Source organism: Ursus americanus, chromosome 24, assembly GCF_024610735.1.
Source record: "Ursus americanus isolate L20-20 chromosome 24, mUrsAme1.1.p, whole genome shotgun sequence".
Taxonomy (NCBI): Eukaryota; Metazoa; Chordata; class Mammalia; order Carnivora; family Ursidae; genus Ursus; species Ursus americanus.
In genome coordinates this window covers 23,976,966-24,004,590 of record NC_142150.1, presented here as the reverse complement: position 1 = coordinate 24,004,590, position 27,625 = coordinate 23,976,966, and the positions used below count along the sequence as shown (strand labels likewise).

The 27,625-nt window shown below is 35.0% G+C and overlaps 1 long non-coding RNA gene and 1 pseudogene across 1 annotated transcript in view; both read right to left on the bottom strand.

Moving 5' to 3' along the window:
- LOC148107859 (uncharacterized) overlaps window positions 1-27,625 on the bottom strand; it is a 213,007-nt gene that overhangs the window by 37,640 nt on the left and 147,742 nt on the right. The window contains exon 3 of the long non-coding RNA XR_015721511.1: window positions 12,060-12,132. This is a non-coding gene — a long non-coding RNA (uncharacterized LOC148107859). The remainder of the gene's footprint in view (window positions 1-12,059; window positions 12,133-27,625) is intronic.
- LOC123799511 (dynein axonemal assembly factor 11 pseudogene) lies at window positions 26,525-27,359 on the bottom strand (annotated as a pseudogene).

Genomic DNA, 27,625 nt, shown 5'->3' with positions numbered 1-27,625 from the left:
AGCACACGCAGTGGGAGCAGCAGGCAGAGGGAGAAGCAGGCTCTCCGCTCAGTTAGGAGCCCAATGTGGGACTGGATCCCTGGGATCATGACCTAAGCTGAAGGCAGACACTTAACGGATTGAGCCACCCAGATGCCTCTCATTTTCTTTTTTAACCAGAATGTCCTGTCTGATACTTTCAACCTTCTACCTGGAAATCATCTTACCAAGGTTTACAAGTATATTAAGTACACGGTCTATCTTTAAAATTCCTTAAGGCAAACATTTTGACAAATATTTTTCACTGCCAAAAGCCAATATTTTATCATTATTTACATGAAGAATGCCATTTTACTATGGTCGATTTCAAGATTTTATCACTCTTTTTGTATTTCAGCATTTTGACTATCATGTGTCTAGCTATGGTTTTCTCTGTTTTAATCCTAATTAATGTTTGCTGAGCTTCTTGAATCTGTGGATTTAATATTTTACATTTATATTTAATATTTTATGGAATATATAGAATTATCAGCCATTGTTTCTTTAATGTTGACTGTCCTAGTTTTTTCTCTAATATCATCCACTATTTCATTCAGACATATGTTAGATGGCTTAATACCATGACCAGGTTGTTGTTCTCAATATTTCCAATCTACTGTTTGTAAATCAATTTGGATAATTTCTATTGTCCTGTCCTTGAGTTCACAGACCTTTTACTCTGCATTTTCCAATCTCCTATCAAGTCCAACCATCGAAATTTTTGAGTATTGTGTTTTTTAGGTAGAATTCCTTTTAAAGGAGTTCAATTTTTTTTTATCTTTTATTTTTTTAAATTTATTTTTATTTTATTTTTTTAGAGACAGAGCCCAAGCCCAGGGCTGAGGGAGCAGAAGAGAGGGGCAGAGGGTGTGGGAGAGAGAATCTTAAGCAGGCTACACGCTCAGCAGGAATCCTGACGTGGGGCTGGATCTCACGGAGCCACAGTCAAGAATCAGACACTTAACTGAATGAGTCATTCAGGTGGCCCGAGTTCAATTTTTTTTTCTTAAAGTAAACTCTATCCTAAATTTGGGACTCAAACTCACGACCCCAAGATCAAGATTCATATGTTCTACTGACTGAGACTGTCAGGTGCTCCCAGGTTTGGAATTTTTATTTTATACATTATTTTAGAGTTTCCATTAATCTTCTGACATTTTCATCCATGTGGAAAGTCTGACCTCTCAGTCCTCAGTCCATTAAGTTTGCCCCTTTCTTCTTGAGCTCTATTCCTCATTAGACTCGTGGATGGCCGAGTTCCTTCAGGGAAAAGTCAGATCAATGTCGATCTAACCTCCTGTGTTTCCCTCATTTAAGAGCTGTTTCACTTGTAGTTTTTGTTTGCATTTGTGTGCTTTCCAGTGCCTTCAAACAGTTTGCTTGTTTGATTCTTTCCCAAAGCTTATATTTGTTACAGGCAGGCGTGTGAATCTGATGTAAAGCACTTGTCGAAAGCTAGATGTTCAGAGACATACATATTTAAATTTTCTCCAATTTTTGAATAATTTCTTACATTTGATTAATATAAATAAGTCTTATAGGAAGGTGTTTGTCCATTTATGTGCAATGTTTTTCATAGAATATAGCCATAAAAGGGGAACTTCTGGATTAAAGATACAATTATGGAAAAAGTGTATTGATACATATTGTTACACATTGCTAAATTGTTTTCTATAAAAGTTCATGAATTTGCATTCTCTTACAGTAATCTAATGACTGCTTACTATGTCCTCATTACATTAAACATTATAATTGTATTACTCTTTCCAAATATTATAGCTAAATTATAGTTGTTAATAAAATTGGCTTCATATTAAATTTCACCCATTTTATTACTAATAAGACGAGGTTGCCTTCTTGCCTTTCCTCTTCTACCAATTATCATTTGGCTAGTAGGTTTTCTTTCTTTCTTTTTTTTTTTTTTTAAAGATTTTATTTATTTATTTATTTATTTGACAGAGATAGACAGCCAGTGAGAGAGGGAACACAAGCTGGGGGAGTGGGAGAGGAAGAAGCAGGCTCATAGCGGAGGAGCCTGATGTGGGGCTTGATCCCAGAATGCCGGGATCACGCCCTGAGCCGAAGGCAGAGGCTTAATGACTGCGCCACCCAGGTGCCCCTGGCTAGTAGGTTTTCTAAGTAGAACTAACTGGCCAAAACAGATATTTCATTCCCACATTTGCTTTAGACAAGGCATGCTGTTTTTAATCTTGTCAAAATTGTACAATTTTCATAATCAACCCAGCTGAGAGCATTTCAGCTTGGGCTTCTCAGAAGGCATTTCATGATGAGAAACCATTCATTCAGCAACTGTAAACTGTCAGCTGCCACTAGGTCAGATGATTGAAACCAAAACAGTGAAAGAGTGAGAAAGCAAGGCCAAAGTTGCTAAAATTGTTACTCATATTTCCACACATGGCTAAACACAGTAAAACAAAATAATGTTTTTGATAGATGTGCAAAAGAAGAGGACACAATATGACACTTTTTTTTTTTTTTTTTTTTTTACTACCATAGAACATTGAATCTACAGAGGACAATTATTTATTTCATGAATAATGTTTGGTAAGTCGCCAGTGGGTTGCAGAATGCCTTAAAATCATAGGATACAGGCCAAGGAAATAAGTGTTGTTCTAGGTAAAAGAAGCTGAAATAGTATTAAAGCAATATTTTTTATCTTCAGTACATTACATTGTAGGCACTTTAATTAAATAGCCAGAGAGCAAACACCAACGATGTGCCAAGCATTTTTGCTCCATAGTTTTCTATATATGATTTCAGTTAATCATCACACTGAAGTAACTATCAGCATTGTCAGTATTATTAGTATCAATGTGGAGGAAAGAAACTGAGGCCCTAAAGTCCACAGTTACTTACTGTTGTCACACAGATAGTGGAATTTCAGGGTTCCATTGCAAATCAGTAGCTTTTAAATTAAACCTAATAGCACCTTTATTATATGACACATAAAGTATAGAAATACAACTTTCTAGATATAGACTAAAACTGCTCCTCAATTAATATGTGAGTGACCTTGAATCTCTCCTATACATGTATGTACAATAATTATATAACTATACACATATATGGATATATATATATTATGAATGTATATGTTTATGTGTTTATGTTTATGTTATGTTATAGATATTTAACTGAAATACTTCCAAATCTACAAATCTATCAGCTCATGGATACACACGGGTCAAATTTGGAATCATAATTCAATTTTAGATGTGTTGGAAACCCTCTGCCTTACTGCACAACGACAGACCTTTCTTCAAAAATATCTGATTTCTCAGGGGAGGATGCACTGGTCTTCATAAATGACTTTGTGTCAGCCAAGTGCTGTTGTCTCCCTATCAACATCCCTAAGCATCTTCAAGCTCTTGAGGGCACTCTACCACATCTACTTTCTATGATTTCTGCTTAGTATCAATCTCTTAAAGCTGACGATTCTTAAAGTAACATACAGCAGTATATTTTCTTCAATCCTTTCTACTTTACCAGAGTTATTTAATTTAGAACTTACTATAGTAAAACATTCTCCTCCTCTTTTCTTTGGACAACTTACAATTTATATTTACCCTACCATGTATCCAAATATAATTACTTTCTTGGTTTTTTCCTCCTCTAAGTTCTCCCCCACTCAATTTTTTAAAGTATCATTATCTTAGATTTCACCTTTCTACTAATTCAATAGTCAAATTTTCTTAGATTTTTTTTCTTTCAGCTTAAAATATACTTAATTTTCAGTTATGAGAGATGATTTGTGAGCTATTCTACTTCCCACTATCTCTCTCTCATCTCTTCTATTTTGTAAGTTATATTATTCCTCCATTGTAGACCGCATAACATAACATTTGTATTCCATCTATAGGCATTATTTGATGCCTTAGATTTACCTTTAAATATATCCATTGTTTATCACCAATACTTTTTAAAAAGGTTTCCTCTGTCATATTTGTTAACTTGAAATTTGTCCTTCGGTAGTTTCATTAACTATGACTCATGAGAATGATATTCCCAAAGCTCTTCTATTTTAAAAATGATTTGTCAGTAGCCTTTTTACTTGAAGGTTAATTTTCTTTGATATAAAATCCCTGACTCACACAGTCTTTTTTGTTCATCTTTCTGGTGTTTCAGTATGGTTCAGGGAGTGTGATATTAACTTGAGTTATTTTTAAAAGTCAAGCCATGACACATTCTGTTCTATGCCTGTGTCACCATAATTATTAGTAACACAACATTTTACTATTAAAAGTTTCCTAATTAGATAATAAATAATATGGTCATGCTATTTATAATTTACTTATTTTGCCAAAAGGATTTTTTAAAAAGATTTATTTATTTGAGAGAGAGAGGGAGAGGAAGAGAGAGAATCCTCAAGCAGACTCCCTGCTGAGCACAGAGCTGGACATGGGTCTCGATCCCAGAACGCTGAGATCATAACCTGAGCCGAAATCAAGAGTCAGACACTTAACTAAATGAGACAACCAGGCATCCTGGGATCCCTTCCCTTCCCTTCCCTTCTCTCCCCTCCCCTCCCCTCCACTCCCCTTTTTTTTTTGTCTTTTTGTGTTTGCTTTTTTTTTTTTTTTGACTCATACAGTATTTTTCTTATCTTTAGGGAAAATAATACTACAAGGCTAATTCTCGATGCTTACAATTCTGGGTCTTATTTAAGAAATGGTAGGCTAAGTTACGCTGCACTTTAAAGATTTATCCTATGGGTTTTGTACATATCAGACAAGATCGGGTGCGTTCAGGGTGGTATGGCCATAGACAAGGGTTTTGTACATATCATATTGAGTCTATTACTAAGTATTTTTACACATTTGTACTGCAATTTTTGTCCAATTCATATATAATTAGTTGTTTGTATAAGCAAGTATTTTGTGTATTAATTTTAAGTTCTTCTGCTTCACTGAATGCTTGTATTGTTTGTGTTACTTTTATCATTTATTCTTTTGACTTTTCCAGATATCCGTACTTACAATAGGCAAATAAAGATAGTCTTATTCATTTTTAAATTAATGTGCATTCCTATTTTTTTCTCTTAGATTATCACATTGGTTAATATACAACATGGTATTAAATTTTAGTGGACATAGTGGAATCCTTGCCTTGTTCCTGGCTCAGTGGAAATGTGGTGGTTAATTTTATTAGCTAGGTCTCAGTGCCCCGATGTTTGGTCAAACACGAATCTACGTGTTGCTGTAAAGATTTTTTTGGATGAGATTAGTATTTCAATAGGTAGACTGTGAGTAAAGAAAATTACTCTCCATAATGCAATGGCCTCATCCTATCAGTGGAAGGCTTAAAAAGAAAAAAAGACTTAAGTCCTTCTCAAGAGAGGGAATTCAGACTCCTGTCTGCTTTGGACTCAGGCTGCAACAACAGTTTTTTGCCTGGGTCTCCAGCCAGCTGGTCTACCTGCAGATTTTGGATTCAGTAGCCTCTCTACAATGACTTAAGTCAATTCCTTAAATTTCTCCCCTCTCTCTCTCAGTCTCTCTGCCCTCTCCTACTTCCCTGTATCTCTCTGTGTGTCTGTGTCTCTGATGTTACTGTGGTCTGAATGTGTGCCCAGAGATTCATATGTTGAAACCCAAATCCCTAATGTGATGGTACTGTGAGGTGGGGCCATTGAGAAGTGATTAGTTCCTAACCTCACAAATAGTTTTCTTGTGTGTAAAAAGAAAGGTTAGATATACATGGCCTGCTCTAGGCTTTGATACTTACTGATAATTTCCTCTTTTCTTTTTTTTTTTTAATTACTTCACTTTATCTGTGTGAGATTTAATAAGACAACAGCCAAAACCCAAAAATAACAAAACAAAGATTTGGGATATTACCCCATAGTTTCTATATTGCTTGTGTTATGATTTCAAATCCACTTGTTCATGACTTAAGTGAAGTGGTTTTGATTTACTTGTATATCACTTAAAGTTATTCTGATCTAGGGTTAAATCTGTTTACATTCAGGAAACTGTGTCAGGATGCTGTCATTGACCTCTGTTATTGGCAATAAGCACTTAGTAGCTCCACTGATGACAGTTGCCACTGGGGACTTATCGATAAATGTAAGGAAGAATGGCTATAAAGTAATGGACATTTAAACTTTATTTTTTTATTTTGTTCTTAAGATTTTATTTATTTATTTATTTGAAAGGGTGTGGGGCATAGGGAGAGGGAGAAGCAGATTCCCCGCTGAGGTTGGAGGCGGACACTGGGCTCTATCCCAGATCCTGAGATCATGACCTGAGCCAAAGTCAGACGCTTAACCTACTGGGCCACCGGGATACCCCTGGACATTTAAACTTTAAATATCAAGAATTTGTGAGGACTTAGCAAGAGTGTTCAGTTTGTACAAGGCTACCTTTTGTTGATCTTAATAGCTCTCTGAGGACCTTGGGCGTTAACTTCTGCTGTGCGAGCCATCTCTGCCAACAGTGCTGAAAACCACAAAGTGGCCCTACACATAAAGGAGATCATTTTGCCTACTACCACCAGCACTTCCGTTCCCCTCGCAATGTGCTCTAGCAATAAGGGACTTTCGCTTTGGGTTGACAGCTGTGGACATAAGCTTTTAATTGGCCAAGCCAATGCTTCTGAATATATGAGCCCCTAGAAAGGTATACTTCATCTAAATTTGGACTTTATTTCTTTCATTTCCCCTTTGTTTGGGGAAACATTGGTTTGGCATATGCCACTTCTTCATTAGCTTTTAAGAGATATTATCCTGTATGCAATTGGTTTGTGAAATATTATTATTATAAATTACAATTCCTGCAGTGAACCTGTGTTAAATAAATTATTGGCAAGGACAGTCTCAGCTTCTGAGCATAACTTGCCTCGAATAAAACACAAATCCATGAAATTGGACTGCTCCCTGACAGTACCCCTTTCACAGATGAATCATGCAGTCTTCATTCAGCTTGGGTTGGGCCAGTTTGTGTTTTCACACACAAAGACCCAAATGATTAGTAATCCCAGGACAGTCAAATGGGCCATTTGACTCAGTAATTTTAGACTGATAAGAAGATCTTCCATTGCAAACATAGTGTTTCTTAGCAGATGAGTCATGAAGAACTGGTGCCAAATACATTACTTTCTCTTTTATAAAGGGATAGAATTATTACGTGGAAATAATGCATTCTTCAGTGTGAAAGATCTGATCCTGATTCATTTACTGAGGTTAGAGAAGTCCTATGACTTCTCTGGGTCCTAATGTCCCATTCTGTAAAACTGGATGCTCAGAATATCAATGATGGGATAGAGTGATTGGTTCCTTGCCTGGCATATAACAGAAAAACAACTTTCTGAAAATTGCTGCTGTTGGATGCAAAGGGGGAAATTAGGATTAAATAAAAGAAAGAAAGGAAAATAAACATTTAAAAATGGAATGCTTATCTTGGATTTCTTTTGACCCATTCTGGAATAGACAACAACATACCCACTAAAGCATGGAGTAAAAGAGGGATAACTGCTCCCTATTCTTTTTATAAACTCTTCACTAGTTAGTAGCAAATGCCTAGTTTGAACCAGGAATCAGTCTCCCCTACATTTTCTGTTTTCTTTTCTTTTTTCTTTTTTTTTTTTTGGTTCAATGTCAGGCAAACCACAGAAGGAATTGGTGTTGGTGGCAAGAGGTCAAAATAATGTAATCTAATATGAGGCAGACCTTAGAGTTCCACTGCCTGTGGAAGTTTAGCAATTTTCCTTTGCTAATGTTTTAACAAAGTGCAAAAGACACAAGTTTGGGGGAATGGTTGAAGACAGTGATGTGACTGTGAAAAAGAAAAAAAAAATCTAACATTTGTGGTTGCTGAAAGGCTAGGAAATGCCTAGCAATGCCAGAATAAACATGAATTTGGGGAAAGCACATGGGGTTTGATGTTGCACTCACTTTCAAGAAAGCTATTAAATGTTGGCTTTGTCAAGGCAGAAGAGATAACAAATATTTTATATCAGACACCTTCAATCCCCAAACTCAAAACCAGTATTATTAGATTGGTTTATAACATAAACCAAGGAAAAGGTAAAAGAAATAGTCAGAAAAACTTTTTATTATTATGTTTTTTGTTCTGATTTGGGTGTGCCTCCTTAATAAATTGTGTCTGAAAGGAAGAACAATATTATAAATGTCCACCCACCTGACTCAGAAGACAAAGAATGAAACTCATTTATCTCAATTGCTCGATAAGCCAGAGATATTTTAGGCAGAAGTTATATACTGATGGGATTTTTGTTTATCTGATGTGAATAATAAAAGGAAAATCCTAGATGCCAAGTTTGCATACAAAAAGAAAACTGCACTTAACCATTGATAAGACAGACTTTGGCATGATGGTAGATTTTTGAACAAAGATTTAAGAAAACATGACTCTTTTCGGAAAAATGAAATAAACACCACTATTGCAGGTAAATACTTTTTGAAACAAGTGGGGTGATTTCTTCTTCATTGTGTGACAAGTGTGGATGAAATAGCTTAATTCAGAGCAAGCTGCAGGGATATAGCTTTTGAATGGTTTGTTAGAGTTTAGACAGAGAATATTATATAAATCTTACTGGATCTTCAAATGTCAGGTCTAATCACATGTCACTCCCGAGGTAACTATCTCTGTTAAAGAGGATGTTCCTCCCAGGTAAGAAAGAACCTTATTTGTCCGATGGTAAACAAGTACTAGCTTCTTTAAGAAACATGATTTCATCGCTCTCTTCCTTTGTTTGTAAAAGAAGATCCAGACCAGTGACATTCTGGAAGATTTCTACCGTGGTCAAATGATTTCAGAAACTATTGCATACTGTACCTTCTATTTGGGAAATCATAAAGCCTAAATGTTCTAAAATGTCTTATAGTAAATGTGTCTATGTAAGAGGTTGTATAAGATATTAATCCAAAGAACATAGTTCTAAAAGTATTTTCTTACGTTTGGTCCATAACACAGTTTCAGCACAAGCCCCTTTTATTTCAGAAAATAAGATTAGATAGAACACAAAAGAATGCCTAAATAAACCTTGAATAGATTTGAACATGAAGTGAAAAATGTCTTCCCTTTCTTTAAAGCTCCAAGAATGTGTAAAGAACTGACATGTGTATGATGCTATGATAAAAGATACTGGAGATCAAAATAAGGAACTGGGACGATGAAATAAATGTCTTACCAACACTTCATATTTATCTCTCTTGTCAAAAAGTCATGTTAGTGGTTTCTATTACTTTAGGGAATCTTTGTATTATAGCTAGAAAATGTGCCTGTTTGGAATATAGTAATTTACCTAGAAGGATCATCCCTGTCTCTCAAAAGAGAGATTGGGATTAAAAGCATAAGAAAAAAATATTTTCAAAAAGGGAAGCAAAATGTTTGTTATGAGCTATAAAATGTACTGGAGGGTTAAAGTGAATTAAATTTTATATCTTTTAAGGGAATAATTAAATTTGAATTTATTTTGCAGCATAAGATTGTTAGAGAATAAAACATCAAAGAACAAAACAATCTTTCTTTTTTTAAAATAGGGTTTACAGTTTTTGAAGAGGCACAGAAAATTTCACTAAATAAAATAGACAAAAAGTATATAATGAATACTTAATCATTCAGGGTATTTTATGGTTGACAGATGATAGGTATTTGGAGCAAAAATTTTGAAAGAAAAGATTGCTTTAAAAATTTAAGGCACTTACTAGGCAGAAATTTTAGTCCATTAAAGAGTAAGGTCTTTTAAAATTAAATTTATATTCTCATAAAGTTAACAGCATAGATTAAAATGCTATATTTAAGAACTAAATATGGCTTACGATGAGTTCTTTATATTTATGCACAGTCCTTAATTAGCAATTGTTCTTGAATCTACACATGAACTAAATTATCACAATAATATTTTATGTAATATACTCTAGGTATTATTTAAAATTTATAATTGATGAATCTGAGATTACAGGCCTTATTAGGTTGATAAAACTGCATGATTCATCAGTTAAAATAGGCTTATGTTAAAGTAACAAAGGGTCACAAAATGTGAGTGGTGCAAAACAACTAAAGTTCCTTTCTTCTTTGAGTTACACATTTGTCTTGGGTTAACTATAGTCTACTCTGTATCATCTTTAGTTGGGATCCCACTCTGACAGAGCAACTCCTACATGGACTAAGCTGGTGAATGAGGAGAAGGAATAGAATGTGAAAAAGCCCTTATTCAGAAATAGCACATGGCATCTCTGCCCACATTCTCCTACCCATATCAATCTCACAGCTGATTTTGAGTTATTCAGGATCAAACACTGTAATCTTCTCTCAGACAGGGGCACTTCAAAAAAGAACCAGAGTAGTTGGTGTTCAAAAATAAAATTTACAATTAATTCAGATAATTCAGAGTGTTTTGCTTCATTATATGTCTACCTCAATATTTTAAGCATATTATTGTGTATTATTTGGTTTTATTAGATGCATTTAATATGTGTCATATGAATTAGAAACATACTGGCAAAGTACACATCAATTTCATCTCACCAATTTTTTGCATTTAAAATAAAGTGCGGGGGATTTCCATTTCTATTCATGAAAGATCATCTGTAATGATAAGTACCCTCCTGCTCTAACAAACAGAGACTGAACAAAATGTATGAAACAGCTGTTTTGGGACACTGGATAACAGCCAGCGCAAGACAACAACCTCAAAGGGAAAATCAACAAATCAGGTGAACCATACAATTTCTCTAGTTTACTGCCTGGAAGCACTTTCCAGCTTCAGCAAAACATGGAGGAAGCCAAGGAGAGACAAGAAGACTCATTAAGATAAGGGTACATAGATAGGTCAGGGAGAACAATACAGGTAGACTATTATAGAGAGGAGTCTTTGATTGAAAATCAATATACACGTGTGTCAGAAAGGACACAAGTTGGATAAGAAAAAAAAAAAAAAGCCAAGGAAATAACAGTTACAGAAGAGCTGTAAGTTGAATAAATTTTAGCACTTGCACACATCTGGGAATCATTCAACTCCCTCTAGCAATTACTCAACTATGAAATATGGACATTAAAATTATACATACAAAAGCACATTCTAAATGTTTAATAAAATGTGAACACAGTGAGGAGTTCGGTAGAATTATTAAAACAGACCCAAACAGAATATCTAGAGATGTAAAATATATATTTAAAATAAAAAATATGCCAAGTGAGATTTAACAACTGACTAGAAATAGCACAAGAAAAGATTAGTGAACTTGAATATACAGCAGGAAAAATTATTTAAAATGAAATACATGGACTATAAAAAATTAAACTGAGTATCAATGACCTGTGAGCCAATATCAATGGGAATAAAATAAATGTAATCGGAATCCCAGAAGTAAGAGAAAGCAAATATTAATGGCAAAAAATAAGCAAATAAAGCAGGAAAGAAGAAAAAAGGCATAGAGCATATAGCATAAATAAATGAACAAACTTTGGTTTAAAGTGGTATACTTGAACCAAAGCATATTGATAAACAAATCAATCTGTATTCTGTTACAAGAAACACTAAAGAAAAATGCATATAAAAGTAAAGTTGGAAAACATACACCATGCAAATACTGATTTAAAAAAAAAACTGGATTGTGTATATTAATATTGAAGTACACTTCTGAATAAGGATCATTGTAAGTAAGTGGGAAAGAGAGACACTTCACAATGATAAAAAGAATCAACTCATCTAAGAACATTACAATTCTAAATGTGTGTGCATTTAATAACAGAGCGTCAAGACACATAAAAGAAAATATGAAACTGAGGAAAAATGAGAAAAAAAAACCTGTACAATATTCTGAGATGTCAAAACTGTTTTCATTAACTGATACACAAATAGACAAAGAATATGAGCGCGTGCATGCCACTATCAACCACTTCTCTTCAAAATGTACAGGAGGTCCTAGCATAGACAAAATGTATACAAATCGGAGAAAAAATAAATCCTTTTTAAATTTATAGATGGTAGGATTGTTTATGCAGAACTACCAATGAAACTACAAAAATCTTATCAGAACTAAAATATGTACTTACCATTTCAGGATGCAAGGTCAACACTTAAAAAATCAATATTATTTATATATGGTAAGCAATTGACATGACGAAGCTGAAATAGAAAAAGAAAAGTTGATGTCATTTACAAAAGCATCAAATACTACTGGCAATGGTATCAAAATAATGAAATACAGGTAAGTTTAAGAAAATACATGGAAGATTATATACTGCACGTCATTTCTGGGAGAATTTACAGAAAGCCTAAATATATGGAGGAATATACAGTGTTTATATATTACAACACCAAATATTGTAAGATATCAATTCTCTCTAAAGTGATCTACAAATTCAACATTATCTATTCTATCTATCTATCTAGTCAATTTATTTGTGACAAATCTTTTAAGACACTTTAATGAGGAAACAACAGTCTTCAAACAACGTCACTGGAACAATGTGCTGTCCAACTCACAGGAATTATAAAATTATTTCAATAAACTTCAATTTATTGAACTATAAATCTAAATGTGAAAGTTAAAACTAGCAAAGTCTAAAAGAAAACCTTATAGGACACTCTAGTGATCTTGGGTTAGCCAAAAATACTTAGAGCACCGAAAGAACAAACCCTAAAGAAAAAAATAATTTAACTTGAATTTCATCCAAACTGGTAACTTGCACACTTTGTGAAACACTGCAAAGAAACCAACAATTTAAAGCACACAATGGGGGTGGGGGACTTCTGTAAAACCTAAATCTGATGAAGGACTATATCCTGAATATATAATGAATTCTTACAACTCAATAAGGCAAATAACTAGATACAAACAGGCAAAATGATTTGAATGGACACTAAACCAAAGAACGAGCAAATAAGTACTTGAAAAGATGTTCAACACCTTTAGTCACCAAATAAATTCAAATTAAAACCACAAAGTAATATCAGCAAGCACTCACTAGAATTGCTAAAATTGAAAAGAATGACAAAACTGAGAGGGGGAGTGGTACAACCGTATCTCTTATGTACCTCTTGGGGGGATGAAAAATAGTTCAATCACTTTTTAATACAGTTTGACAGTTTCTTATAAAATTAGACATGTAACTACCAGCAATTCTACTCCTAAGTGTTTACCCAAGAGAAACAAACACACAAACAAATATGTCTACTTGAAGACCTGTATATAAGCACCTTTCTTCATGATAACCAAAATCTAGGAACAACCCTACATCCATTAACAAGGGAAAGGCTAAAAGAACTGTGGTATATCCATGTAAGAATATTCTATGCACCCCAAAAGAAATGGACTATGATATGTGCAACTATACGGATGGATCCCAATATCACTATGATGACCAAAAGAAGACAGATACAAATCAAATTCATAATGACATAAGTAGATCTGTGGTTGCTGGGATAGGGTATGATTTGCAGGGAAGGGGATGGACACTGAGTGGGAAATTCAGACAAACTTTTAGCATGGGAGAAATGTTCTGTATTTCGGTGTATAGTGGTTGTTACACAAGTGTATATATTTGTTAACATTCTTAAAAATGGATGTATGTTGTTTTTCTTCAATTGTATCTGAAAAACAGTTGATTAAAAATAAATACTAATAACACGGGATGTAAACAGAAAGCATGTCACTTAGGTATTTAACAGCTGATTTAAGAAATACTTCAGTTCCCTTAGTGAAGGAGAAAAATCACATCACTGCACTTGCTTTTCTCTGCAAGCAGTGCAATTTGATATATCACACCCATTTAACTCATTAAGGCATATTTAGTTAAGCCAGATTGTGCAGATGGAAAATTAAGCCACAGCCTTCCCCACCCCCCTAGTTTATTTGGCTCTTAAAGACAAGAGAGGAAACTTAAAATGAATTAAATATTCTTATTAATCTTTAAGAACAGGATTAACTTATTCATCAAAACAGTTCTTCGAGAACATTGTAGTGCCCCGGAACAGGATTAACAGAAATAAAAGCTGGGTGATACACTCAGCTGCTTGTGTTTCAGCCAAGATTATATCCCTTATATAAGGGATATATATATATATATAAGGGATATATATATTTATATATATATGTATATATGGGATATACATATATATATTTTTTTTCATGTCTCTGAAATACATAGGGTATAGTCATCAAACTCTCACATTATAATTTTGGTTATCTTTCACTTTAGTTTGAGACATATTGCTTTTTTTCCCCCTTAAAATGTATCGATAGCCTTATGTTTAACTCATTTCTGCTAATGTTACACTTTTAAGGAGTTTATTTTCTTAAAATGAAAGGAATGGGAAGCTACTATACAGGCAAAAGGGTGGGAGGGGAGAGAAATAATGACTAAAATTTTAGTGGAAGAAATATAATGAAAAACTGTATCATTACAGGCTAATTTTCTCTTTTTAAAAAAAAAAAAAAAAGACTTTATTTATTTGACAGAGAAAGAGCATGGGGGGAAGGGGCAGAAGGAGAGGGAGAAACAGACTCTCCCCTAAGCAGGGAGCGAGATGCAGGCCTCTATCCCAGGACCCTAGGATCATGACCTGAGCCAAAGGCAGATGCTTCACCCACTGAGCCATTGAGGCACCCCTAACTTTCTCTCTCTCTCTTTTTTTTTATGGGCCTTTTGTAAGGAAGGGGAAAGTGAGGTATTACACAGTGTATCAATGAGGACCTTGGTTTTCAATAGGCTAATTCTAACACTACAATTTTTTTCTTAAGATTTTATTTATTTATTTGATAGAGAGAAAGAGTGAGAGAGCACAAGTAGGGGGAGTAACAGAGGTAGAGGAGAGGGAGAAGCAGGCTCCCATTGAGCAGGGAGTCAGATGCGGGACTCGATCTCAAAACCCTGGGATCATGACCTGAGCTCAAGGCAGATGCTTAACCAACTGAGGCACTCAGGCACCCCAACATTACAATGTTTTGATAGAGTTTGCAACAAGCTAGGGTTCATTTTTTGGGTAAAATTATTGGGTTTGTTGTGAATAATTTTTTTATTATATTCATTTGAAGGCAAACTCACTTATAGTCCATCCAAATGGATATGTCTACCCATTGTAAATATTTTACATTTATATCCTACTTTAATTTATTTGTCCTCCTCCTCTGCTGAAATCTTGGATCATTCTTGCTTTCACAGACCTTAAGTAAATGTCTGAAAAACAGTATGCAGAATTAATAAATGAATGGGCAGCTAAAATTCTTCATGTCAGAATCAGACTACCTAACCGGGAATACAGGAACGAATCTTCCAAATCAGAGGTGGCTTATGGAGGAGACACCATAACTAACCAAAACTAACATCTAAATTTCTGACTTTAGTTTTTCCCCATTTTGTGCATTTAAATCCATTTCCCTGAGTTTCACAGAAAACTATCTTCCTATGGGATGTTGATCGGTGTTTTGTTAAGAAGTGATGACAATCAAGTTCAATTGGAATATTCTGATTATTAATAATAATAATGAAAGCAAGTTTCTTTGCAGCACAAATTCTCAAACTTTTTTTTTTTAATATATGGTACATTGTAAATTCTTCAAGTGAGGATGTTATATACAGCAGTGCTTCTCAAACTTTAATTTGCCTATGAATCAGTGGGGAATTTTGTTAAAACATAGAGTCTAATGTTATCCTGTATAAATATATACATATTTCTCTCTATTGACAACACTGTGGACTTGGGCATGATTTATTAAGATAGTAGTTTTCATATACATTCTAATCTTTTTTACAGAAGGTCCCTGACTCATGACGGTTCAACTTAGGATTTTTTTTTATTTTAATGTTTTTTTATTATATTATGTTAGTCACCATACAGTACATCCCTGGTTTCTGATGTAAAGTTCCATGATTCATTAGTTGCGTATAACACCCAGTGCACCATGCAATACGTGCCTTCCTTACTACCCATCACCAGTCTATCCCATTCCCCCAACCCCCTCCCCTCTGAAGCCCTCAGTTTGTTTCTCATAGTCCATAGTCTCGGTGCACAAGCAACAGGCATTCCCTAGAAATCATACTTCTAACTTTGATTTTGGTGTTTTCGCAGGCTAGTGATATGCAGTACGACCCCTCTCATGATGCTGGGGAGTGGCGGCGAGCCTCAGCTTCTAGTCAGCCACAAGGGTAAACAACCGATAGGCTTACAACCATTTTGCTTTTTATTTTTAGTAGTGTTCATAAATTACATGAGATATTCGACAGTTGGTTATAGAATAGACTTTGTGTTAGGTGGTTTTGCCCAACTGGGGGCTAAACTATGTGTTCTGTACACGTTTATGGGGGGCAAGGCTAAGCTATGATGTTTGATAAGTTAGGTGTATTAAATTCATTTTTGACTTATGATATTGACTTAAGATATATTGACTTATGATATTTTCAGTTTATGATGGATTTATTGGGGAGGTAAGTCCACTGTAAATCAAAGAAGATCTGTATTCCTGAATTCACATCTTGTTTGTTGCCTCTTCTCACCCTAGGGAATTAAACCATGTGGCAGAGGCACCAATAAGCTCACCACATCTTTGACACTGGACACAGAGCTAGACCTAATTTCCTAGCCTTCCCTGCAGTTACAATAGTCCCGGTGGCTGAGCTCTCATCAATGGAATGTGAGCCAAGGTGATAAAAAGTGATATGTAGTTCACTTCCAGATCATACATCTGAACAAATTCCTCAGCTCCGTTATGCTTTCTTTTTCCCATTGGCTGTCTGAATGCAGAAAATCCAGCAGAGGACTCCAAAAACCAAGGAGATGATGGAGCCAGGATTTAGGAAGATGCAGGGCTCTGGAATCACCACTTAATGGAAATGCCCAGGAGATCTAGTGGAATGGGCACACCACGTCACCATGTTGTTTGATTGCATTGTGTTAAAGCATTGAAGTTTTGGCACATTTATTGCAGCTCTCTACATACCTGACCAATAAAAATGATTTGAAGTTAGGTAACATATTTTACTTTGTTCTGGGTGCACAGTGGAACACTTCTATAATGAACTGGTTTTCTATGACAGTAAAACAGATTCCTGGTTTTTTGTGACACCAGATAGTTAAACTGGCTTCTGCTGATTACATCTGTTTGATGACTTATTTGGGGAATATTGCCATCAGACTTTTCCACATCTTTGCCTAACTGTGTAATCGCAACTTAACAGAAAACTAAAATCATACGCTGCCATAAACTAAGTTCCCTCCACAACGTGGGGAAGAACAATGTATTTTTCTTTCTAAATAGTTTTACAACTTTATATTCACAGAGTGAATTATGTTCTATTACATTGTTCAGCTCACTAGTTATACCATCAATACTGCATGTCCAGTCACATTATAGGAGGAAAGAGAAATCAGGAAAAATATCCTTTCTTACTGATGAACTCATTAACCCTTTTTATGATGTAATTTAATATAGCCTAGTATGCATTATAAATAAATTCATCTCAAAAGCTGTCACTTCCATGTAGGGTTACTATGGTTATTAAAGCCAAATACAATGTTACAAAACTCCAGTATAATTAGAAAATGATCCTGAGCTATTGTCCATATTTACATATTTATAAACTACCAAATATCAAGTATCATTCTAGCCGGTTGGATTAAATTTAACTCTAAATTTAAAACATCATCACAAAATGGCTGTACTTGAATTAAAACAACACTGTAGGATCTGAAAATAAATTTACAAATGTGATCAAGGTAAACAAGATTTTTTTGACCAAGAGCATTTTAAATATTTTTTGAAAGACTATGATATTTTCAATATTTTATTTGAACAAATGTTCAATGAGTATGTGTTACCTATAGATCATAGAAAATATTATATGGTTGAGGTAAAGTTAAGAATTGGGATCAAAGATAACACTAATATGCTAGATTACTGATAATCAATATATCCCTGCTTCTTTCTCTGGTCTTTTTGTTCTCTATTGTTAGGTATGACGTGGAAGATGATGTATGTGCTAGTAACTCATACACAATGATTTAGAAGATTGAATACTTTCATTTTGAGGTATTCACATGTGTATACATATATATAAACCTCACATGTAATGTAAAACGTCCTTTTCTTTAGAATATTAGCAGGGTGATTCAAAGGAGAATTTTTTCATTTGCTCCCTATAGTGTCTTTTTCCATAAAAATAGTATTTATGTATAATGTTTGAAAATAACTTCCTTCAAAAAATTCTAACAAGTAATTAGAATTTTTCTAAGATGTGAACCTACTTATCTTTCTCTAAATTTTCTCCACAGAAAATAATGAAATAAATGACATTTTAGAAATTGTAAATAATTTTAAGATGTAAATTTGAACAATTCTTTCAAGTAGAAACCAAACAGGGCACCTGGGTGGCTCAGTTGGCTGAGCATCTGCCTTCGGCCCAGGTCATGATCCCAGGGTCCTGGATCAAGTTCCACACTGGGCTCTGCTCAGCAGGGAGCCTGCTTCTCCCTCTCCCTCTGCTGCTCCCCCTGCTTGTGCTCTCTCTCTCTCTCTCACTCTGTCAAATAAATAAATAAAATCTTTAAAAAAAATAAGTGGAAACCAAACATTATTTTTCTCGCAACAGATTTCAGATAATTACTATTTTAGATCTAAAAGTCTTTGATTTATTCTGTTGTTTTTTTTTAATATAGTCCTAAGAATCTGATTGTTTGATCTACTAGCTAAACTAAATTACATTTTACGAAGGTTGGTAAAATTTATGTTTTCATATCTATTTCCTTATCATTATGATGATTCTGTAAGTTTGCACCTCTACTGCTTTATAGAAGCAGAACAAGCCAGGGTAAGGGAATTGCCCGATGACAGACAGCTAGGGTGTCTGAAAGTCTACAGCAGACCAACAAGATTATATCCAGCATTTTAGATTAAAAAACATGGTATCATATTATTTTTATAAAGCTAAAGGAAAATTCTTCCTTAGCATTACAACACACACACACACACACACACACACACACACACACACACTCTCACACACACATTCAGATCACGTGAGTCCACATGTACTCCTGCTTGTCTGATTCTAGCCAGTAGCTTCTCTTAATAAGATCCCTACAGGAGCCTCCTTCCTGAGCAACCTGCTTCAACTGTGTCCGCCCTGGTCCTCCTGCAATAATTACCTACAAAGTAGCCTGAGGATCATTTAAAAAAATATAAGTGAAAATATCTCACTCTTCTGCTCAAAATCTTCCATTTTCTCCCATTTCACTAAAGGTGGAGTCAGATTCCGTACAGTGGCCTAGAGAGCCCTGTCCGTTCTGGTTACCACCCTTTATCTCTCTAACTTCTTTTCACCAGATCACCTCGTTCTGCTTCTGTCACACTTGCTCCCTTGCTATCCATGCAACATACCACCTACCCTCCTGCGTCAGAGACATTTCCAGGTTCACAGGTCTCTGTTTCAGGCTTGAACCCATGTCCCCCATACATCTGCACTTTGATCACTTCCATATAGTCTTTGACAAAATATCTCCTTCTTAGTGAGACCCAACTGCAATGAACACCTTAATGAGAATTATAGCTGCACCCAGGCGATCCTCCAGATCACCATTACCTTTCCATATTTGCTTTTCTTTATTGTTTTAATTAACAGGTTTATTGAGATGCAATTAAAAACCATAAAATTTTTTCTGCTGTGGTTTATAATTCAGTAATTTTTAGCATATTTACAGATGTGTGCATAACCACAATTTAATTTTAAAAACATTTTTATAACCCAAAAAGAAATCTTGCAGTCCACTTGCAGTCATTTCCTATTCCAAACCCAGCCCTATATATTATATTTAATTTTTTTTAAACTTTTTATCTTTTTTTATGTGTGTGAGAAAGATAGAGAGTGGGGGTGGGGGCAGAAGGAGAGAGAATCTCAAGCAGACTCCACACCAGTGTGGAATCTGACACGGGGCTCGATCTCACCACCCTGAGATCATGACCTGAGCCAAAATCAAGAGTCAGATGTTTAACCAACTGAGCCACCCAGGCGTCCCTCTACTACATATTTTTTTATCCATTCACCAATTGATGGAATTTGGGTTGATTCCCTTATTGGCTATTATGTGATGTTATGAACAGTGATGTACAAGTTTTGGTGTGGGCATACACATTCATTTTTCTCCTACTCCAATTTAACATCATCCATTACCTTCTTACATGGCACGAATGTACTATCATTTCCTGTTAATTATTTGTTGACTTTCACCAACTGCTAGAATCTAAATTCAAGAATGTCTGTTGCTTTTGTTCAAAGTGCCTAGAATAGCTCTCAGTGTAAGGTAACAACCCAAAATGTTTGTTGAATGAATAAAGCAATGTTCACATGTACACATGTAGATTGTATAGCTCTGTTTCTAGGTAGGATATTTTTTAAACAGCATATTTCTTCATGCTTCCATTTTTTCATCAAATATGTATTTGGCCTCTTCTACACTGTAGGAACCATGTTAGGACTGATGAGTATAAAAATGGGTAGGCTAGAACATTATGTTCAAAAAGTTCACAATTGGATAATGAAGACACATGTAAGGAGATAATAGCCAAGTGATAAAAAGGAACTGTGGTAGGTGGAACAGACCTTCAGAGACATCCACACACTAATGCCCAGAATTTGTGAATACGGTTTGCTACATGGATGAGTTAAGGTTACAGATGGAGTTAAGGTTGCTATCCAGGTGATAAAATAAGGAGAGTATCCTGGGTTATACAGGTCAACTGATGTAATTATGAGGGTCCTTTGTAAGTGAGAGAAGCAGAAGAGTCTGAGTGAGACTAGGAGACACATGTTGGAAACAGAACATCAGAGTGATGTGATCCGAGAAAGATTCAATCTACCATTGCTGGCTTGAAGATGGAAGAACTAAAGGATTACGCACAGCCTCTAGAAGCTGGTAAAGAAAGAACAGGATTCCCCTCTAGAGCCTACAGAGAGGAATGTAGCCATGCTGGTCCCTTCATTTTAGCCTGGGGTGATCCATTGCAGACTTCTGACCTCCAGAGCTGTCAGATAATATATTTGTATTGCTTTAAAAAGCTACTACGTTTGTGGTACAGCAGCAATAGAAAACTAATAGAGGAATCATATGTCCTAGCTAGACAGAAAGATAAGAGGAAGGGCTTGAATCTCCATTTTGTTTATCAAGCTCTTGCTCTCATGTGTACTATACCCAGCCCAAAATAAATTTTCGAAGAAGTAGGAGTCATGGTCTCTGCTCTTGAGGAAAAAAGTTTACAAACTAGTCAGATTTTCCAATGGGAAAACACGACCATATGGCAGAGATGTTAGAGGCACAAAATTGTGCCAACAGGATAATCAACCATCATTTACATGGCCAGCCATCCCAGAGAACTGGCAAGCAAGGAGCATCAGTGTAGCAGCTGTTGCCATGGCCCCAAATCCTATGATGGTGACTGAAAAAGAAACAAAACAAATGAGCAAATAGAAACCCTCTGAGATCTTGAACTTGTAAAATTCAGAGGCAGCATGGTGTAATCAAAGGGAGCAAGGAGTTACCTTAGACCATCTGGATACTGATCTCGACTCTACTCCACAATAGGCTTGTGACCTTGGGCAAGTTACCCAAGCATCACGTTTTTCCTTATCTCTAAAATGAAGTTGAACCCTTCTAGCTATTCTCTGGGAACTGGCTGAGATCACTTTCAAAATAAGCCAACTATCCTTTCTTTACTAATTTTTTAATATAGAAGATATAATCAAGGATATTTTTAGTATCAAATAAATGTTCATGTGCATGATTCACTTAACAATATTCAAAAATATTTCCTGCCTACCTACTTTATGCCAGGCTGCTTCATCACTTTATAAATACATATACTTATACCTGCCCATTTATACACATCAGCATACCATATAATTTATATAAATATGTGTATATTTATATAAAAATATATAGAGAATATATATGGAGAGAATATATTTAACAAAGTACCATAAGAGTTTTATAACTAAGCCAGTGTATTTTGAAGATTGCAAATACATAACTAGAAGAATGAAACAAATTTTGACATGGCCACAGTATTGGTTAAGGTTCCCCAGAGAAACAGCACCAATAGGATATATATATATATATTTATAAATATATATATAACAGGTATATTGTGTGTGTGTGATTATGGACAGAGAGAAGTCCCAAGATCTATAGTGAGCCTGCTGGACATCCAGGAAAACCAATGGTGTAAATCCAGTCTGAGTTCAAAAGCCTGAGAACCAGGAGAGCTAATGGTATTAAGTTCCAATCCAAAAGCAGTCAGGCTAAAGATCCAATAAAAACTTATGTTTTAATTTGAGTCCAAAGGCAGGAAAAGACCAATGTCCCAGCTCAAGGCAAGTCAGGCAAGAAAATTCTCTCTTACTTAGGAGTTCATTAGTGACCAAAAGCTATTAATTTCATGGAACTATCTAGTGGTCTCAAGAATACTCAGGCAAGAACTATTTATGATAAAATAATCCTCTTCCGTATTGACCCAAACTTTGGTGGGCAACTATTCATAACGATGAAAAACATTTGCTTTATTAGGTGGACCAGATGGTGGGATTGGGGAAGGGTGGATAGGAGATACAGTACCTAAATAGTCTATGTCAAAATCACATGTAGCTTTATGAGTGGACATTTTTCCAAAGAAGATATACAAATGGCCAACAGACACATGCAAAGATGCTCAACGTCACTCACTAGCAGGGAAATGCAAACCAAAACCTACAATGAGATATCACCTCATACCAGTCAGAATGGCTAAAATTAACAATGCAGGAAACGACAGGTGTTGGTGAGGATGTGGAGAAAGAGGAAGCCTCTTACACTGTTTGTGGGAATGCAAACTGGTGCATCCACTCTGGAAAACAATATGGAGGTTCCTCAGAAAGTTAAAAATACAACTACCCTATGATTCAGCAATTGCACTACTAGGTATTTACCCAAAGGATACAAAAGTAGTGATTTGAAGCGATACATGCACCCTAATGTTTACAGCAGCTTTTATCAACAATAGCCAAATTATGGAAAGAGCCCAAATGTTTATCAACAGATGAATGGATAAAGAAGATGTGCTATTTTTATATTTGAGTAATATATGAAATATTACTCAGCCATCAAAAAGAATGAAATGTTGCCATTTGCAATAAAGTGGATGGAGCTAGAGAGTATTAAGCTGAGCGAAATAAGTCAAAGAAAAGCAAATAACATATGATTTCACTTATATGTGGAATTTAAGAAACAAAAGAGATGAACATGGAGAAAAAACAGAATACACGACTGAGTGTTTAATAATGCCATTCATTAAAGAATAATAATCCTCATGCTTCCAATCAGAATAAAACACTAATACTAAGGAGCCTTTGAGATATGGATCTTTTAAGTACTTGTTATTATTTTACTTAGTTTCTATAAAAATATGTTCTTTTTTACTTATTGCTTTAGCCAAAGTACACATACAGCTATGGAGTTACATTTTAAAAGTTTTATTCAGAAGACAGGGGAACATATGCTATAATTGAGAGATACTTTAAGCTTTACTAAACTCTATTTAAATTCCATTAAAAGGAAAGCAACAATGGCTAAACTATTTTTATTCATGCATGTTGTCAACAATCACTGTCATAATTTAGAAAAAAGATTGATTTTACCAGAAAAATACCAGAAAAGCACACTATGCACATATCCTTGCAGAGATACAGTAAATGCTTACTTATTTTAAAGGGTATTTCTTTTTTCTTAAAAACATTTTGGCTCTTGTAAGGTGCGATAGTTTTTGATGACCTGCAGTTGTTTATTATGCAATATTCTCATTTCTTCTCCTTTAGAAGTACATCATTTACAACTTGTAATATTTTTAAAGTTACATGTGGGTTTTTTTTTTATGTTAAATGCCTCTTTTTTCCCCCCAAGTTTTTATTTAAATTCCAGTTAGTTAATATACGGGGTAATACTAGTTTCAGGTATAGAATTTAGTGGTTCATCATTTATATACAACACCCAGTGTTCATCACAAGTGCCCTCCTTAACCTCCATTACCCGTTTAGCCCATCCCCCCACCCACCCCCTCCAGTAGCCCTGTTTCTTCTCTTTTAAGTTTGTCCTTTTAAAAATATATTATTTTATTTAATAATCACAAAAAGTCCTACTGATTAAATATATTGCCATATTTGTAAAGTAATAAATGTATGAGTTCAAGTACCTGGTGATGGATAGGAATGTAAACTCAGACTGGTCTTATTATAAATCTACAGCCTTAAAAATTCACCTTAAATTTTTAAGTGATGTAACTTTTGAAAGTCCTTGTTTTCTCATCAGCAAAACTGGAATAATAATGGACTTGCAGGTGTGTGTATGTGTATGTATGTGTGGGAGGCTAAGAATATGTAATTAGATAAAACAGTGTATGAAACCCCACAGTGCAGTTTCAGGCACAGACGAGGTACCCCACCCCCACTGGCATCTCTCCAGAGAATCTTGCACACACACTATCCATCTGGGTCTTAAATTTTTTTATCTCCAGAAATGGAGCAATACACTTTTCTGTGTTGAAATGAGGAGTACTTGTCATAATGTATATGGAATTCCTGATGATGCATAATGTACATATATGTGTTTGCGTGTGTATGTGTATACACACTTATGTACAATACACATGCATAATCCATGTGATACTCTTTTTTAAAATACTTTATAGTTTTCAGTTTAGTAGTAGTATAACTAATCCTTCATCTTTTATATTATTTTTTCTAAATAAGTATTAAATATTGAGCTGATAGATACTAAACTAGTTTTCCTGCTTCTTTAAAAATGGCACTTGCGGGATGTATTTTTCTAATGAAGAAGGGGATGATACTTCCATTCCTTTCTAGGTGTGAACTGCAGCACCTCTGACTCTAGAACACGCGATTCACAAGTAGTCTCTTCAACTTCATTCGGAAGCGTATTAAAAAAAGAAGAGCAGTGTCCTGTTGCTATAAGAATATTAAAGGAGAACTGTCTGTCCTGGCAAAATGGAGGCATTTTTTTGCTTTGGTTTTTAAGTTAGTGGAAGGGATTTTAAGTCTTTATTATCAAAGACAGTAACTTCGGAGTTATAAGAATGTTATCAACCTGATTCCAATCCAATCAGACAGCATTCAACCTTGAAAGTTTTTTAAAAAATAGTGGTTTTTTGCTTCAAGAATGTTAGGTACTATGTTGACACAGACAAACCAGGCTTACCTAATGACAAGAGGAGCTCAAATGTTAGAGTCAATGATTAGATTTTAAAAAAGAGTATCAAGTGGTAAATGCTACAAATACACATAAAAGACGGATATTCATTAAAGTGAAATAATCAATTGGTTTAGATTAGGGATTTTGGATCTCCAGAAAAGATGTTAATAAGGTCAAAGAAGTTTTTGAGATATGCATGGGATAAGCATTAGAATAATTCCTATCTGAAAAGTAGGTTTGCATTGTCTTAGCATAAATTGCTAAGGAAAAACATTACAAGGCTGCTTTACGCTTTAAGTAGAATAACCCTCTTCGATATTAAGCAAAGCTTTGGCTCTTAACTTATGAATGAATTATTAAAGGCCCAAACTAAAGGAACTCCAAGAGTCTATTAGAATCCAGGCAAATTGGCATTTAAAGATTTCTGCTGTCATTCTCCAACAGTGACACCTTAAAGACCAATCACTTCTTATTTGTATTTCTTGACATTTCATATATCCTGCACTTTCCAAATGCATTGCCAAATATTTCTCTTTAAGCTAACTTCCTTGCCCCAAGCATATATGAAAGTATGCCACACATAAAAAGAACACAAAACTTAACTATAAACACCCATAAATTATCAAAACATGGACACTTGTGAAACCTCAAAAGAGGGCAATAAATAAAACACGGTCAGCATCCCAGAGGTACCCGATGTCCTGGTCTTACCTCATTTACTACCTCTCCTTCTTCCAATAGGTACACAAGGTCCTAAATTTTAACACTGTAGATTAACTTACCAGTTTTAAGTGAAACTTTACATAGAGAGATTCTTGACAGATAGATGATAGATAGAGGATAGATTTTATATTATGTATATTTATTTATATATATTATTTATATTCAGGTTTACATTTTTCCTTATTTATCCTATAGAAATAGTGTCTTGGACAATTCTTCCACAATTAACTTTTCTGTTATGCTTTTCTCTCAAGTACACGCAAAAAGTCTCCCCTCAGGATATGCATAGGTTCAAATATGGTAGATGACTCCAAAATGTCCTACAAAGTAGTGGTAGTAATTTTGTGAGTATTTTCACTAGCCAAACTTTACATAGACAAATAATCAGCTATAGAATATTTAGGTACTCCTTCTAACTTTCAACTAGTTTAAGTGATACAACACAAAGTAGGGGAGTGGAAACATTAGCATAGCAATGTTGATAAATAACTCCACTTTCTCCGTAAGTGTTAGATACACACTCTTTGCACTGAGTACAACTAAGTATCATGGATCACAGTCTGATGTTTCAAATCAATGGAGTCATTCCAGGGTTATCTTCCAAGTGTGGATCTTTTTCAATGGGTATAATTTTTGTTCAGATCCAACGCTTCTGGGTGCATATTTTTCCTTTGAATTATATTAGCCACAGAGGGACCGTGTGTTTGTTAGAATCTACTTCTAGTTTCTGTTTGTTTGCTTCTTTTGTTTGCTCTTTGCTGTTGTTCAAGGTAGTTTTCACAGACCTGGGTGCTTTTCTGCCACCTGGAATTATTTCTATTTGGGGCATGTAAATTACTAAACACCCTGTTGTCTGAGATTTTCTAGCATAGCTGCTTTAAGCTTTGACTTCTTAAGGAAGTGCAAGCCAGAATGACTTTTCTTTGGCCACTATTCATATATAAGTTGACTGCACATCGACATCAAGTCCCTATACCTACAGACAGCAAGATCCAGGATGGTCTGGTCATGTCTTTCATCATCTTTCACAGAGAAGTCAAGTTTGGGTTCATTTATTCTCAGGGCTTTTCCATCTTCACTGATCAAAGTTCCGGTAGTTTCCTTTTCTTCTTTGTAGCACTTAATCTTTCCTGGTCTTTCCATTATTTTTCCATCTGTCTAAGACTTTCCAATGTAGATTCAGGAGTAAACTCAGAGAGGTTATACCAGAATGCTAGGTCTTATTTGCTTTCATCTGACTTCTTTTGATTGAGTTCCATTTCTAGTATTTCTAGCATCTGGTGGTCTTTGTTCTCTAAAGATGATAGTATAATAGTGATATGTGTGTAAAAATGTTTGGCAAAGCCTGGGTAACTTTTCTTGTCTGTTTTTATGCTGTTATTGAAGTCTCCTCTGAGCCACATGTTTCTGTCTTTGGCACATTTGAGACAATATGTTTTTTCTGCCTAATTACTAATTCTGCGATTCTTGAATCCCTTCTGAACTCCCTTTCTTTATCATCCCACACTTTAACTGTTGAAGAATTGCCACCACCAACCTTCTGTACCATTCAAAGTCAGCACTTGGATTAGCCATGCAAGGCGCTCCTTCAGATAGATGCTGTGTTGTGGGGTTTACTGCTGCGCAGCCCTCCAGTGAAATCTACAGTCAAGTTAAATTTTCAGTTAAA